This window comes from Chiloscyllium punctatum, chromosome 9 (genome assembly GCF_047496795.1).
Source record: "Chiloscyllium punctatum isolate Juve2018m chromosome 9, sChiPun1.3, whole genome shotgun sequence".
Classification (NCBI taxonomy): Eukaryota; Metazoa; Chordata; class Chondrichthyes; order Orectolobiformes; family Hemiscylliidae; genus Chiloscyllium; species Chiloscyllium punctatum.
The window spans coordinates 25,123,466-25,137,047 of record NC_092747.1 but is presented as its reverse complement, the minus strand read 5'-3'; the positions used below and the strand labels follow the sequence as shown (position 1 = coordinate 25,137,047).

The 13,582-nt window shown below is 41.6% G+C and overlaps 1 protein-coding gene across 1 annotated transcript in view; it reads right to left on the bottom strand.

Annotated features, from left to right (window-relative positions):
* Positions 1–8,049, bottom strand: part of LOC140481218 (dicarboxylate carrier UCP2-like) — a 32,861-nt gene extending 24,812 nt beyond the window's left edge. Inside the window, exons 1-2 of the mRNA XM_072577066.1 lie at positions 7,889–8,049; positions 7,390–7,549 (exon numbers count right to left, since the gene is read on the bottom strand). The gene's annotated coding sequence lies outside the window, so the exon portion shown is untranslated. The remainder of the gene's footprint in view (positions 1–7,389; positions 7,550–7,888) is intronic.
* Between the last annotated feature and the right edge of the window lie 5,533 nt (positions 8,050–13,582).

The following is a 13,582-nucleotide window of genomic DNA, read 5'->3' as shown; positions in this document are numbered from 1 at the left end:
ACAAATAACAGTGGTAGGATGCAATGTAGTGAAGTGCAATATTTCTAATCAGCACACACAAATCAGATTTTCCAATGGCAACTATAGTAGCTGCTTTTGTGATGCAGCAATATTTGATTTGGATCAGGACAGGACAGAATTCTGGACAAAATCATTGTTCCTTTGTCCTTTACTGAAATTACTTTTAATAATTTCATGTGCAAAATTAACCAGAGAAGCAGTGCTGGTTGGAGAATGGGAGGCAGTTTTTTTTTTAAAAAAAGGTCCAGGACAAGCTGCAGCCTTATTGTATATAATTATGACCAAGGTTGCAAATGGAATGCTGCACAGATTGGCAAGAGCACAAGTTTCAACCACCTCTATGAGTAACTGGTTTTCCAACTCAATGAAGAAACAAGAAGAAATACTGAACTCAGGTGAATTAATGGAAGTGACTTATGTCTGTGGATCTATATCCCCAAATGAGCCAGTTTTCTCAAAAGACAGGAAGAAAATTATTTCCAAAACAGAAGACACCAATCAATGGCACTTAAATATTTATAAACCTTTCCAGTTAGAATTTAATACCAACAGAAAGTGCTGCGATTATACAAATCAGTCAACCATGAGCTGGTTAGAACTGTTCTTTAGAAAGGATCTCTGAAATTTTGGTAGAGGTGGAAAGCAGGACAGGTGGAAATAAAAACAGATCCTCCAGTCACAACAAAAATTAGCGAGTTCAATGACCAGTTACTTCCTTAACAGCGAAGCATGAAATTATTAATCTAAAAAGATAATTTCAGTAAAGGAATGGAAAGACATTATAGAACAAAGGAACAATTATTTTGCTCTCCTGTCGGAGAGAAAATACATGGTTCATGAACCTTGTGTCACACTTGGTGGCACAGTGCAGGAGGCCAAGCAGGACTGTAACTAAGGAAGGGAAGAGGGGGTTACAAACTTGTAAACTACAGAGAGCATTGATTCATGCGCACGGATAGAAGGAAAATGGCGTAATGGCCATGGAATGATATGGGTAGCAGAAGGTAACCCATCAGATACAGAAACTGCTGAGATGAAAGAGCAGAAAGCAAGTAAAAGCCATTACACGGATATCACTGTGGCTTGTCACTTAAACACTACCTCCCATTCCCACATTGTCTTGTCCATTTTCCTACCCAATAAATCATTGCCTTGCAGCTCTAATAAATATTAACCCATCTTTCTCCAGAGTACTTTGCAGTCTCAGTCTCAACTCAATTTTATAACTTCAGGGCTCAAAATTACTTGAAAAAAAAGATGTGTAATGTCCCAACCCCTCAACTGCAAAAAATTCTGACAGTCAGATGTACACCACAGAAACAGACCATTCAGTCCAAGACATCCATGCCGACCAGATATTCTAAAAGTAATCAATCCCATTTGCAAGCATTTGTCCCATATCCCTCTAAACCCTTCTATTCATGTACCCATGCAAATGCCTTTTAAATGTTGTAATTGTACCAGCCTCCACCACTTCCTCTGGCAGGTCATTCCTTATATGCACCACCCTCTGCATGAAATAGTTGCCCCTTAGATTTAAAAGGAACTTTTCCCCTCTCACCTTAAACCTATGCCCTCTAGTTTTAGACTCCCCTACCCTGGTAAAAAGACCTTTACTATTCACCCTATTCATGCCCCTCATGATTTTATAAACCACTATAAGGTCACTCCTCAGCCTTCAACACTCCAGGTAAAATAACCACCACCTATTCAGCCTCTCCCTATTGCTCAAACCCTCCAACCTTGGTAACATTTTTGTAAATCTTTTCGGCACCCTCTCAAGTTTAACAACATCTTTCCTGTAGCAGGGAGGCCAGAACTGAACATAATATTCCAGAAGTAGCCTAACCAATATCCTGTACAGCTGCAAAATGACTTCCCAACTCCTGTACTCAATGCACTGAGCAACAAAGGTAAACATACCAAATGCCTTTTTCACTACCCTATCTTCCTGTGATTCTGCCTTCAAGGAACTCCAAATCTGCATTCGATGGTCTGTTTGTTCAGTGACACTCCTCAGGACTTTAGCATTAATATGTACAAGTCCTGCCCTACCAAAACATAGCACCTCACATTTATCCAGATTAAACTCCATCTACCAGACCTTGGCCCATTTGCCCATCTGATCAAGGACGCGTTGCATCAAGGTAACCTTCTGCGCTGTCCGCTACAGCACCAATTTTAGAGTCTCAGCAAATTTGCTGTATTCACATCAAAATTATTTGTATAAAATGACAAAAAGCACGGACCCTGCATCGATCCTTGTGGCGCACCGCGGGTCACAGCCCTCCAGTCCGAAAAGCAACCCTCCCCTACCACCTTCTGTCTCCTACCTTCTAGCCAACAGGAGAGAATGGAAAATAGATTTGTTATTTACTGAGCAAGCCTGTTCCTGTTTCCAAAACATTTCAGTTGAGATTGGAGTCTCCAGGTCATTGATTCTCCAATTGCACATCAACAATGAATACCCACACCCAAAACCCACCATCTACCCTCAAAATGAGAATAGCTCATCAGTATCTTAGCTATTTGCCTTTTCTTTTATTTAGTTTTATTCTAAAATACACCTTCCCTTTTTTTTCTAAGGCATTAAATCATCTTCAGTACTGAAACTGAAAAATTACTCAAATCATTAAATGACGACGTGGTTTTTTTTTGTCTCTATACATTGCCAACATCTTCGGTTTTTGTTTCCGGTTTCTATCATTTACTTTTAAACAAAAAACCCCTTTATACTCCTTAGGTTTAGGCTAGATCATTTAAACATCAAAAGGGTAATCTGGCACCAGCAGAGACCAGGTTAAACAATATCCGATTCCTTCAGGGATGAATAATAGAAGGGCTGGCACACAATTGGTTGATTCTGTTGCTAGGGCTGGACTGAAACGTAAGTAACATCTGCTTCGCCCTGTGAAACCAATACATAAGACAAATAATTGCCTCTACTCTGTCAGAGAACATTTATAGCAGTAGATAAAAAGGAACAAAAACAACCTGAGGCCACGATAAAATCTCTTGCAAAATAAGACATTCAATACTTTGTTTATGCACTAAAATCCACACACAGTGAAAAAAAATCTGTGCTCATTGCAAGATAGCAATTCCTATTAATAAAACGGTCCAGCTTGTAACTATAGCCAGAACCGAGTTATGGAAATATATTCTGTAAATTGCAAAGCTGTTCTAAGCACACATAAGAAGGAAAACAATGCTAAGTTAAGGCTAGGTGGAAATATGATAATGATCATTCGTCCATTTGCTCCAGTAATATGACATTACTATGTCTAGCATCCTGCAAACCACCCAGAAAATTCTATTAACAAACTAAAATCCACGTAAAAATTGTAATTCGCATTGGTGTTTCTATGGCTACTAGACAACACCATTTACATGACACCTTAAACTTCAAAAATATTGCATGACCATTCACAGAAGTAATTTGAAAATACACCAAAATCAGAAAAAGTAGAAATTAGAAAGGGTAACAGAGAGTTGGTCGAAGAGACGGCTTTTAAATAAATAGATGGACTGACAGAGGGGTTGGAAGCTCATTGGATTCTCTGCAAGAAATCAAGGCTGTGAATATTCCAGTTCAGCTTCAGACAGCTCCCAGAGAGAAGGATGGGTTTGGTGGTTAGGCAGCAGACTATGTGCTGGGGACCAGAAAAGTGATAGAACAAAGAAATCAAAGTATAAAAAGGACATTCAGCCCCTTTAGTCTGTCCTATCTTTCAAGAAGATCATAGCCAATTTACACCAAGCCTCAACTTTCATACCAGCTCCTCAGCAAATTAAAAGACAGGGAGAGAGCAGTTGCAATATCAAAAAACATGGCCCAGGCCAGGATCTGGATAGTCAGTAACTTAGGGGGAAATGGATTGGAGGAGCAAGTAATAGGTCTCATGAACAAGGGGAGCTGAGTGAGCATGAGGGGAGTCAACAGAAAGATCACAATGGAGCTCTTTCAACAGTTAAACAAAAAACAGTTTATATTTCAACAAAATTCACAGACTTCTTTCATCATGATTCAAGTCAGACTACAATGCAAGCCCAGGTGAAAAACTGAAAGGCAGATCTACAAAAACTGGCAGTAGTCAGATTAACTCACTACTGCAAACTCAGCCTTCTTACCCCATTGGGCTCTAACTAACAAATTTCAAAATTCTCAAATTCAAAATAGTATCAACAGTTTGGGTTTTCTTAAACCTATCTTGATTCTGTGCAACTCATATCATCAGGATGAACACAAGGGGAACATTGCAAAGAGGCAGATCATTGTTATGGAAGACTAATTGATGGGAAAATGTTGGAAAATAACAACATTCTGAAATGAAGCAGATGAACAAAGATGGAATTATAAGACATACAAGTTATTAAAGAAAACAGTGAAGGTTAATGTATTTGTTCTCAGAATGTAGACACTATTGATAAGTCTATGCCTATTGTCCATTTCCTAATAAATTGTAAGTTAGCTAGATCAATCATGTCAGATGGCATTAGCAGTTGATCACAGGGCACATCAGCCATATCAAATTTACTTCCCTGAAATGGTGCATTGTTTACAACAATACAAATTCTAAACAATGCAAGGCATTATGTAGACATTTTTGTCTCCTTAATATCTCTGTGAGCCTATAAATTACCAGATTTAATTACTCTAAAAACAAGTCATTCCCTCAGCTACCTTGCTTACACTTCCACCCACTCAGTTTCCCGAAAGGCAGTTTATTCTATTCCCTCAGTTTCTCAATCTCATTTTATCAGCTGATGTCACCTTCTACAATCAGTGCAGCTGCCAAAAAACAAAATTTTATTTACAACCTTTGACATATTGGAGGTACCCCAAGGTATTTTGTGGAAGCATTATAAAAACAATATCTGACACCGAGCCATATAAGGAAACATGAACAAAAGCTTGGTCAAAGGTAGGTTTTAATATGCATCTTAAAAGAGCGATAGAGAGTGAACTCTTGGTAGTTGAACATATGACTCTGCTGATTCTAGAAAGATGGGAGGCTGAAGGAGACCAGAGAGACTGGAGGGGGCTAACATGGAGGGATTTCCAAATCCAAATGAGAATCTGAAAATTCGACATGTTATTTAACCAAGAGCTACCAAAATTACAGGGGAAGATGTTGGCATCATGGTTTTATCAGTGAACTATTAATCCAGTGATCCAGGTTCTTCTAATCCTGCCAAGGCAAATAGAATTGAATTTTTTTTTTAAATTCTGGAATTAAGAGTCTAATGATGACCACTTCAAAATGTCAGAAAAAGCCTACCTGGTTCTTTCATATCCTTTAGACAAGGTATCTGCTATCCTATCTTGGTCTGGCCTACATGTGACACCAGACCCACAGCAATGTAATTGACTCTGAACTGTCCTCTAGGAAAAGAGGGATGAGTAATAATTGCTAGCCTAGACAGCAAACAAAAAAAGTAGTTTATTTGAAGGGGTGAAATTGAACAAGTTTAGCATGACTCAAGGGAACAGTAATGTGTCAGCCTGATCCATTCTGTTCTAGTTTCACCAGTGCTGATGTGCACAGACCTCTGGAGGTCCTCACAGTGACCAGTGAAATTAGAGGGAACATAGGATGTAGGTAGCAAAGTTTTGAACAACTTGCAGAGGATAGAATGCAGGAGCTAGTCAGGCTGATAATTTCACAAAGAGGATAACCCCTACTATGATTGCCCCTGTGTCTCTCTCATTTCCTAAATTCTTTCCTCACTAAATTGCTCCCAGGCTCATTAGGCTCCCCATGTCCTCACCTTCTCCAATCAACAGCTCATTCTCAGCCATTTTTGCTACATTCACCAAGGTGCCACCAAAGTCTCCAACTCCCCTTCAAGCTTGTCTGATGGGACTGTGCCATCTGGTTCAGGCTTTGATCACCCTCAGCACACAGTACCCATTCGCCATCATCTAGGCACCAAGCACACACTAAGTCACTCTATATTCCAAGCTTAGCATACTGTTACTTACCACACTAAATGCTGTCTTCCCCACATGGGAGAGACCACATCAGTGTTGCTGTTTTGCTGAACAGAATGGAGTCATACTTTCAGTCATTTGCCATTTTAATTCTCCAATCTGAACCTCAACCTCTGTTAAAGTTCAGCAGCAGCTTGAGGAACAGCCCCACCTGTTTTGATGAGGCATTTTATAAACTGACTTTTGAACAGAGTTCAACAGCTTAAAGTTTAACCACAACACCCATGTTTTTAAAGCCACCTTCAATTAACCAAGTGTCAGTGTTGGCTTGTCACCTTTTGTTATCTTTTAGCCTTATATCAACTATTCTTTGTCATTTAATCACTCCTATGTCCCAAACTACTGCAGCCTCTTTCCTTCCTTACCAGCTTTAAAAAAGCACAAGTTTTTCCTCTAACCTTTGCCAGTTTTGAAATAGCCTGAAACAATGAATTGTTTATTTTTCCTCTACAGGTGCAGTCTGCTCTATTGAGCACTTCAGGACTAGGATCATTAAACCAGAACCGAGCCAGTGATTTCCAGCACAATCTCAAACTAAACACAATTTGATTGCACTCATGTAAAAGTTTAAAAACAAATTATTTGGGTCTGCGTCAGGATTCAATGTAGAATCAATGTGGCATGATTGCAATCACGGTGGCACAGTGGTTAGCACAGAGACCCAGGTTCAATTCCAGCCTCAGGCAACTGTCTGTGTGGAGTTTGCACATTCTCCCCGTGTCTGCATGGGTTTCCTCCGTGTGCTCTGGTTTCCTCCCACACTCCAAAAATGTGCAGTTCAGGTGAACTGACCATGCTAAATTGCCCGTAGTGTAAGGTGTAGGGGAATGGGTCTGGGTGGGTTGCTCTTCGGAGGGTCGTGTGGATTTGTTGGGCCGAAGGGCCTGTTTCCACACTAAGTAATCTAATCTAATCTTTGATGTGAAATGGGAGACAAAATCGCAGCCTAGAATTCTGGAGGAGTCACCCGTGGGAGTTGAATATAATGATGGTGGCACTGTGGGTCGAGTATGTCGCCACAGCTCCCACCTCACGGCCACATAGCATTCCTTTAGCTCATGTCTCGATAATGTTGCAACTTTAACGGATTCTGTCAAAATATCTGAGTCCTCACATTTTGTGCCCCCTTCCCGCAACTGCTGATTAGTGAACATATTCAACGTGAGTCATGGGGAAGGGAACGGATTAAAATGAGTCACAACAGGAACTTCGCACACACACACACACAAAAAAAGGTTAAATCAGGCAATTATCAACCAGGAACCCAGCTCATGGGTCACGGAAATATAACTTTACACTGAATGTTATAAATGCTAACTGTCATTAAACTCGCCCCGGAACACCGTTAAAGACAGTAAATGGTGTGGAGGTACCTGTTGTCAGATCCAGTGGGCCAGGGCAGCTAACAAAGAGATGTCCAGGGTTCTCTAAAGGTATCCCGCTCGTTGAAACTCTTTTTAACTATACTTTGGCTCTGCTTTTGTTCCATAGAAAGTTCAGAAGTTAAACGCCGAATGATCATAATACAAGGTTCTGAAAAAAAAAGGAAATTAAAACAGTCAACTGCTGTTACTCTAAAAATGGACTAGCGTGTTAACCATCAGAGTGTAACTCACCTCAAGGCCAAACACAACATTAACTGAACACCATTATAAGCAGAAAACATGAACCGATGTTTTAAAAAAACACTTTGTAATTTGTTTCAAACATACGAAACACAATCTCATATCTTGATTTAACCAGAGACTTTTCAAAAAAATATGCAAATACATATGCATAAGACGCGTTATCAGCAAATTTTACCAGAAAGTTTTTAAAGCAGTTTTATTAAGAAAAACGAGTTGCCGGCTACTGTGAGATAATATATATTACCTGATAACTAAATGAATCCTTTTCCTACGAGAGAATACAGTGATGTGTGTGCTTACTGCCCCGGTATACGAACAGGGCGCTGGGTACAGCTGTAATATGGCCCCACCGTTTGAGATCTCCACCCGGCTGCCTGCCAGCACTACCTCTTATACAGACAGCGTCAGGGGCCGCCTCACTGAAGTGCAACAATAGGGGCGGGACTCGCTTCTCTGTATCTCTCCTGCACTCGCAGCATCGCGTGCAAGGGTTACTAGCAAAGGACTTTTCTTATTTCCTCCCCTACCTATGGACCATTGGTTGCATGTTGAAGTTTTACCTCTTTTTAAAAAAAAATGTTGCTGTTGTTGTGTGCAAGTGTCTCATCATCCGGTTATTACCAAATAAACGCGGCTCTCTCGTGCTGAGCTGTAACATGTTTGACTGCAGGCGTCATACCAGAGGGGCAAGATAAGTGTCATTTCAGGCAGCATCCTGTTGAGAGTCAGTTTGGCTGGAACAGCTGCAGAAGAGGGAATGAGTGGGGTGGGGGAAGGAAGACAGGGTCTGAGCAAGGAGGAGGGGGTTTACAGTGGAGAGAACGTGGTGGGGTGTGGGAGGTCCGGGTTGGAGTAGGGGAGAGGATCTGGATTGCTGAGGAAGTCCAGATAGAAAAGGTGTAGCACAGGAAGGACAGGGTTTCAGTTGGAGAGGGTAGGAGGTTTAAAGACAGGAGGAAGGCATAGTTTGGGAGGAAGGTGTAGAACGCACTGGTTAGAGAAGAGGAGATGGAACTCTACTTCTGTCCTCCCCCTGCACTAAATCGGGAATGTTGAACAGGGCTGGGGATTGCAGAATAGGGGTGGAAGGAGAACAGTGAGGGAAGGAGGGGTCAAGTCATGTTGGATGAGCAGAGCAGACGTGGAGGATAGTGAATAGTGGAAGCCTTTGTCAGAGACCACTGAAGTTATCAGTTCAGGAGGAGTTGAGAAAATCAGGAATAGAAGAGAGGACTGTAGTGTTACATGGCTGTAGTGTTAATCCAGTGCCCCAGATAAATGTTCAGGAGACCCAGGTTCAAATCCGGCATGGCAAATTCAATTCAAAATCTGGTATTAAGAATTCATCGACAATTATTCGGGGAAAATCCCATCTAGTTCAAGAGTGTCCCTTAGAGAAGGAAACTGCCATCTTTCCTGGTCTGGCCTACATGTGATTCCAGACCCACAGCAATGTGGTTGATTCTTAGCCACCTTCTGGGCAGTCACGGATGAGGAATAAATGCCAGCCTAGCCAGCGACACTAACATCCCTCGAATAAATAGAAAAACACAACAGGTGGTGAACTGCAACAAGTGAATCAGACAATATTAAACTTCTGGTCTTGCACTTGGTCAAAGGGGGAGAAAGCTCAAATAAGCTTGTATTGTGCCTTTCAGTTCTGAAGGTTCTTTTAAAGTTGACTAAATATGTTGAAAATACTGTCACTTATGTAAGAGGAAACAAAGAATTTTCACATAATAAGATCCCAGAAACAGCAGTGAGAAAATGAACAGTTAATCTACTGGCCAGTAATCATGCCAGGAGCAAAAAGTAAAACAAAACTTGAACCTAACTAGAGTTTTCCGAAGTCTAATCCAAATAGTTATTTGGTTGTACAGACCTTGAGTATTTGCTGTGAAAAGCACACCTTTTGTTGAAGATTTTCATCTTATATTTGTCAATTCAATACTACTGTAAAGGGAAACCAACATTTAAGCTGTATAAAAAGGTACATTCTGATTGATACAAGTGTTGCCAGGGAGAATGCATCAATTCATTAATGGTCAAACTTTGTTCAAATTTTAAACCAAGACACTGACTGATCAAGGCATTGGCCTGAGAAATTAACTTTTAAAATGCATTGGCAATGGGAAAATATTTATTAGGTGGACACCTGGAATGAGCATATTGTTTAAGGAAAGATTGGCCAGAGAATGGTTGTCGCTTATTATATTGAGTTGAAACAAGCAAAGTGTGTGTACATGTTTTTTTTTCTCAGCAAACAACAGAACCTTGCCTATTAATATATGTAGCTTCCATACATACAAATATGCCTGTGCTTGCAGAATTCCCAGTATCCAACATTAGATGGAGAACATAGAACAACACAGCGCAGTACATGCCCTTCAGCCCTCAATGTTGCACTGACCTGTGAAACCGGTCTGAAGCCCATCTAACCTACACTATTCCATTATCATCCATATACTTATCCAGTCCGTTTAAATGCCCTTAAACTTGGCAAGTCTACTACTGTTGCAGGCAGGGCTTTCCACGCCCTTACTGAGTGAAGAACCTACCTTTGACAGCTGACCTATATCTATCACCCCTCAATTTAAAGCTATGTTCCCTCATGCTAGCCATCACTATCAGAGGTAAAAGGCTCGCACTCTTCATCATAGCTAATCCTCTGATCATCTAGTATGTCTCTATTAAGTTGCCTCTCAACCTTCTTCTCTCTAATGAAAACAGCCTCAAGTCCCTCAACCTTTCCTCAGAAGACCTTCCCTCCATACCAGGCAACATCCTGGTAAATCTTCTCTGCACCCCTTCTAATGCTTCCATATCCTTTCTATAATGCGGCAACCAGAATTGTACACAATACTCCAAGTGCAGCAGCACCAGAGATTTTTACAACTGCACCATGACCTCTTGGTTCCAAAACTCAATCCCTCTACCAATAAAAGCTTAACACACCATATGCCTTTTTAGCAACCCTATCAACCTGGGTGGCAACTTTCAGGGAGCTATCCACAAGGACACAGAGATCGCTCGGTTTATCCACACTACCAAGAATCTTACCATTAGCCCAGTACTCTATTCCTGTTACTCGTTCCAAAGTGAATCACCTCACCTTTCCACATTAAACTTCATTTGCCACCTCTGCAGCTTAGCTATGTCCCCGTGTAACCTGCAAAATCCTTCAGCACTGTCCACAACTCCACTGACCTTAGTGTCATCCGCAAATTTACTAACCCATCCTTCTATGCCCTTATCTAGATTATTTGTAAAAACTATAAACAGCAGTGGCCCCAAAACAGGTCCTTGCAGTATACCACTAGTAACTGAACTCCAGGATGAACATTTCCCAGCAACAACCACCCTGTCTTCTTACAACTAGCTAATTTCTGATCCAAACCGCTAAGTTAGAAAAGATTTACAAGGATGTTGCCAGGGTTGGAGGATTTGAGCTACGGGGAGAGGCTGAACAGGCTGGGGCTGTTTTCTCTGGAGCGTCAGAGGCTTACAAAATTATAAAGGGGCATGGATAGGATAAATAGACAGTCTTTTCCCTGTGGTGGGGGAGTCCAGAACTAGAGGGTGTAAGTTTAGGGTGGGGGGGGGGGGGCACGAAGATATAAAAGGGACCTAAGGGACAACTTTTTCATGCAGAGGGTGGTATGTGTATAGAATGAGTTGCCAGAGGAAGTGGTGGAGGCTAGTACAATTGCAACATTTAAAAGGCATTTGGATGGGTATATGAATAGGAAGGGTTTGGAGGGATATGGGCCAGGTGCTGGCAGGTGGGAGTAGATTGGGTTGGGATATCTGGTCGGTATGGATGGGTTGGACCAAAGGATCTGTTTCCATGCTGTACATCTCTATGACTCTAAGTCACCCTCAATCCCATGCTTCCGTATTTTCTGCAATAGCCTACTGTGCAGAATATTATCAAATGCTTTACTAAAATCCATATACAACCACCACTGTACCCTCATCTACCTGTTTAGTCACCTTCTCAAAGAACTCAATAAAGGCTTGTGAGGCACAACCTACCCTTCACAAAACCGTGTTGACTATCCCGAATCAAAATTATTCATATCTCTTAGAATCTATTCTAACACTTTACCCACAACCGAAGTAAGGCTCACTGGCCCAAAATTACCAGGGTTGTTCTCTACTCCCCTTCTTGAACAAGGGGACAACATTTGCTATCCTCCGCTATTCCTGTAGACAATGACAACATAAAGGTCAAAGCCAAAGGCTCTGCAATCACCTCCCTAGCTTTCCAGTGAATCCTAGGATAAATCCCATCCGACCCAGGGGGCTTATCTATTTTCACACTTTCCAGAATTCCTAACCCCATCTCCTTATAAACCTCAATCCTGCTTAGTTTAATAGCCTGTTTCTCAGTATTCTTTGTGACAACATTATCTTTTTCCTGTGTGAATACGATGAAAAATCTCCTATCTCTTTGACTCCATGCACAATGTCCCACTACTGTCCTTGACAGGCTGTAATCTTACTCTAGTCATTCTTTTATTCCTGTCATATCTATTTAGAAAGCTTTAGGGTTTTCCTTGATTCTATCACCACACTACCAGAAGGACGTGGATGCTTTGGAGAGGGTACAGAGAAGGTTTATCAGGATGTTGTATGTTATGGGGGATTTTAGCTGTGAAGAAAGATTGGATAGACTGAATTTGTTTTCACCAGAACCAGAGGTTCAGGGGCGACCTGATAGAAGTTTAAAAGGTGGTAAATTGCATGGAGAGAATGGAAAGTGTGAGGCTATTTCCCAGGGTGGAAGGGCCACTTACTAGAGGACACAGGTTCAAGGCACCTGGGTCAATGGTGGGGGGGGGGGGGGGGGGGGGGCGGAAATTGGGGAAGTGGGGAGGAAGTTGGGTTAAACCAGATGTGGGAGGCAGGTTTTTCACATAAATAGTAGTGACTGCCTAGAACACCCAATCAAAAAGGTGGGTAGTGGACAAGCAGGAGGCTGGAAGAACACATACTACACATACACATAAAAGTCTATGGGATGAATTTGCGTAATTATATTTGCAGATAGATTCTATTTTGCTCAAAAAGCACACAATCTGCAGGCAAAACATGTAAGAAGCTCCTACTTTGGAAACAGAACCAGTCTGATTCAAGATTGTGATACATACAGTTTCTAACCTTATACCTTTAATGCATTAGAGTCATAGAGATATATAGCATGGAAACAGACCCTTCAGTCCAACTTGTCCACGCTGACCAGATATCCCAACCCAATCTAGTCCCACCCGGCCCATATCCCTCCAAACCCTTCCTATTCATATACCCATTCAAGTGCCTCTTAAATGGTGCAATTGTACCAACCTCCACCACATCCTCTGGAAGCTTATTCCATACACGTACCACCCTGTGTGAAAAGGTTGCCTCTTAGGTCTCTTCTTTATCTTCCCCCTCTCACCCTAAACCTATGCCGTCTAGTTCTGGACTCCCCGATCTCAGGGAAAAGACTGTCCATTTATCCTATCCATGCCCCTCAATTTTGTAAACCCATATAAAGGTCACCCCTCAGCCTCCAACGCTCCAGGGAAAACAGCCCCAGCCTGAGCAACTCTCCCTGTAGCTCAAATCCTCCAACCTTGGCAACATCCTTGTAAATCTTTTCTGAACCCTTTCAAGTTTCACAACATCTTTCCAATAGGAAGGAGACCAGAATTGCATGCAATATTCCAACAGTGGCCTAACCAATGTCCTGTACAGCTGCAACATGACCTCCCAACTCTTGTACTCAATACTCTGACCAATAAAGGAAAGCGTACCAAACACCTTCTTCACTATCCTATCTACCTGCAACTCCACTTTCAAGAAGCTATGAACCTGCACTCCAAGGTCGTTTTGTTCAGCAACACTCCCTAGTACATTACTATTAACTGTATAATTCCTGCTAAGATTTGCTTTC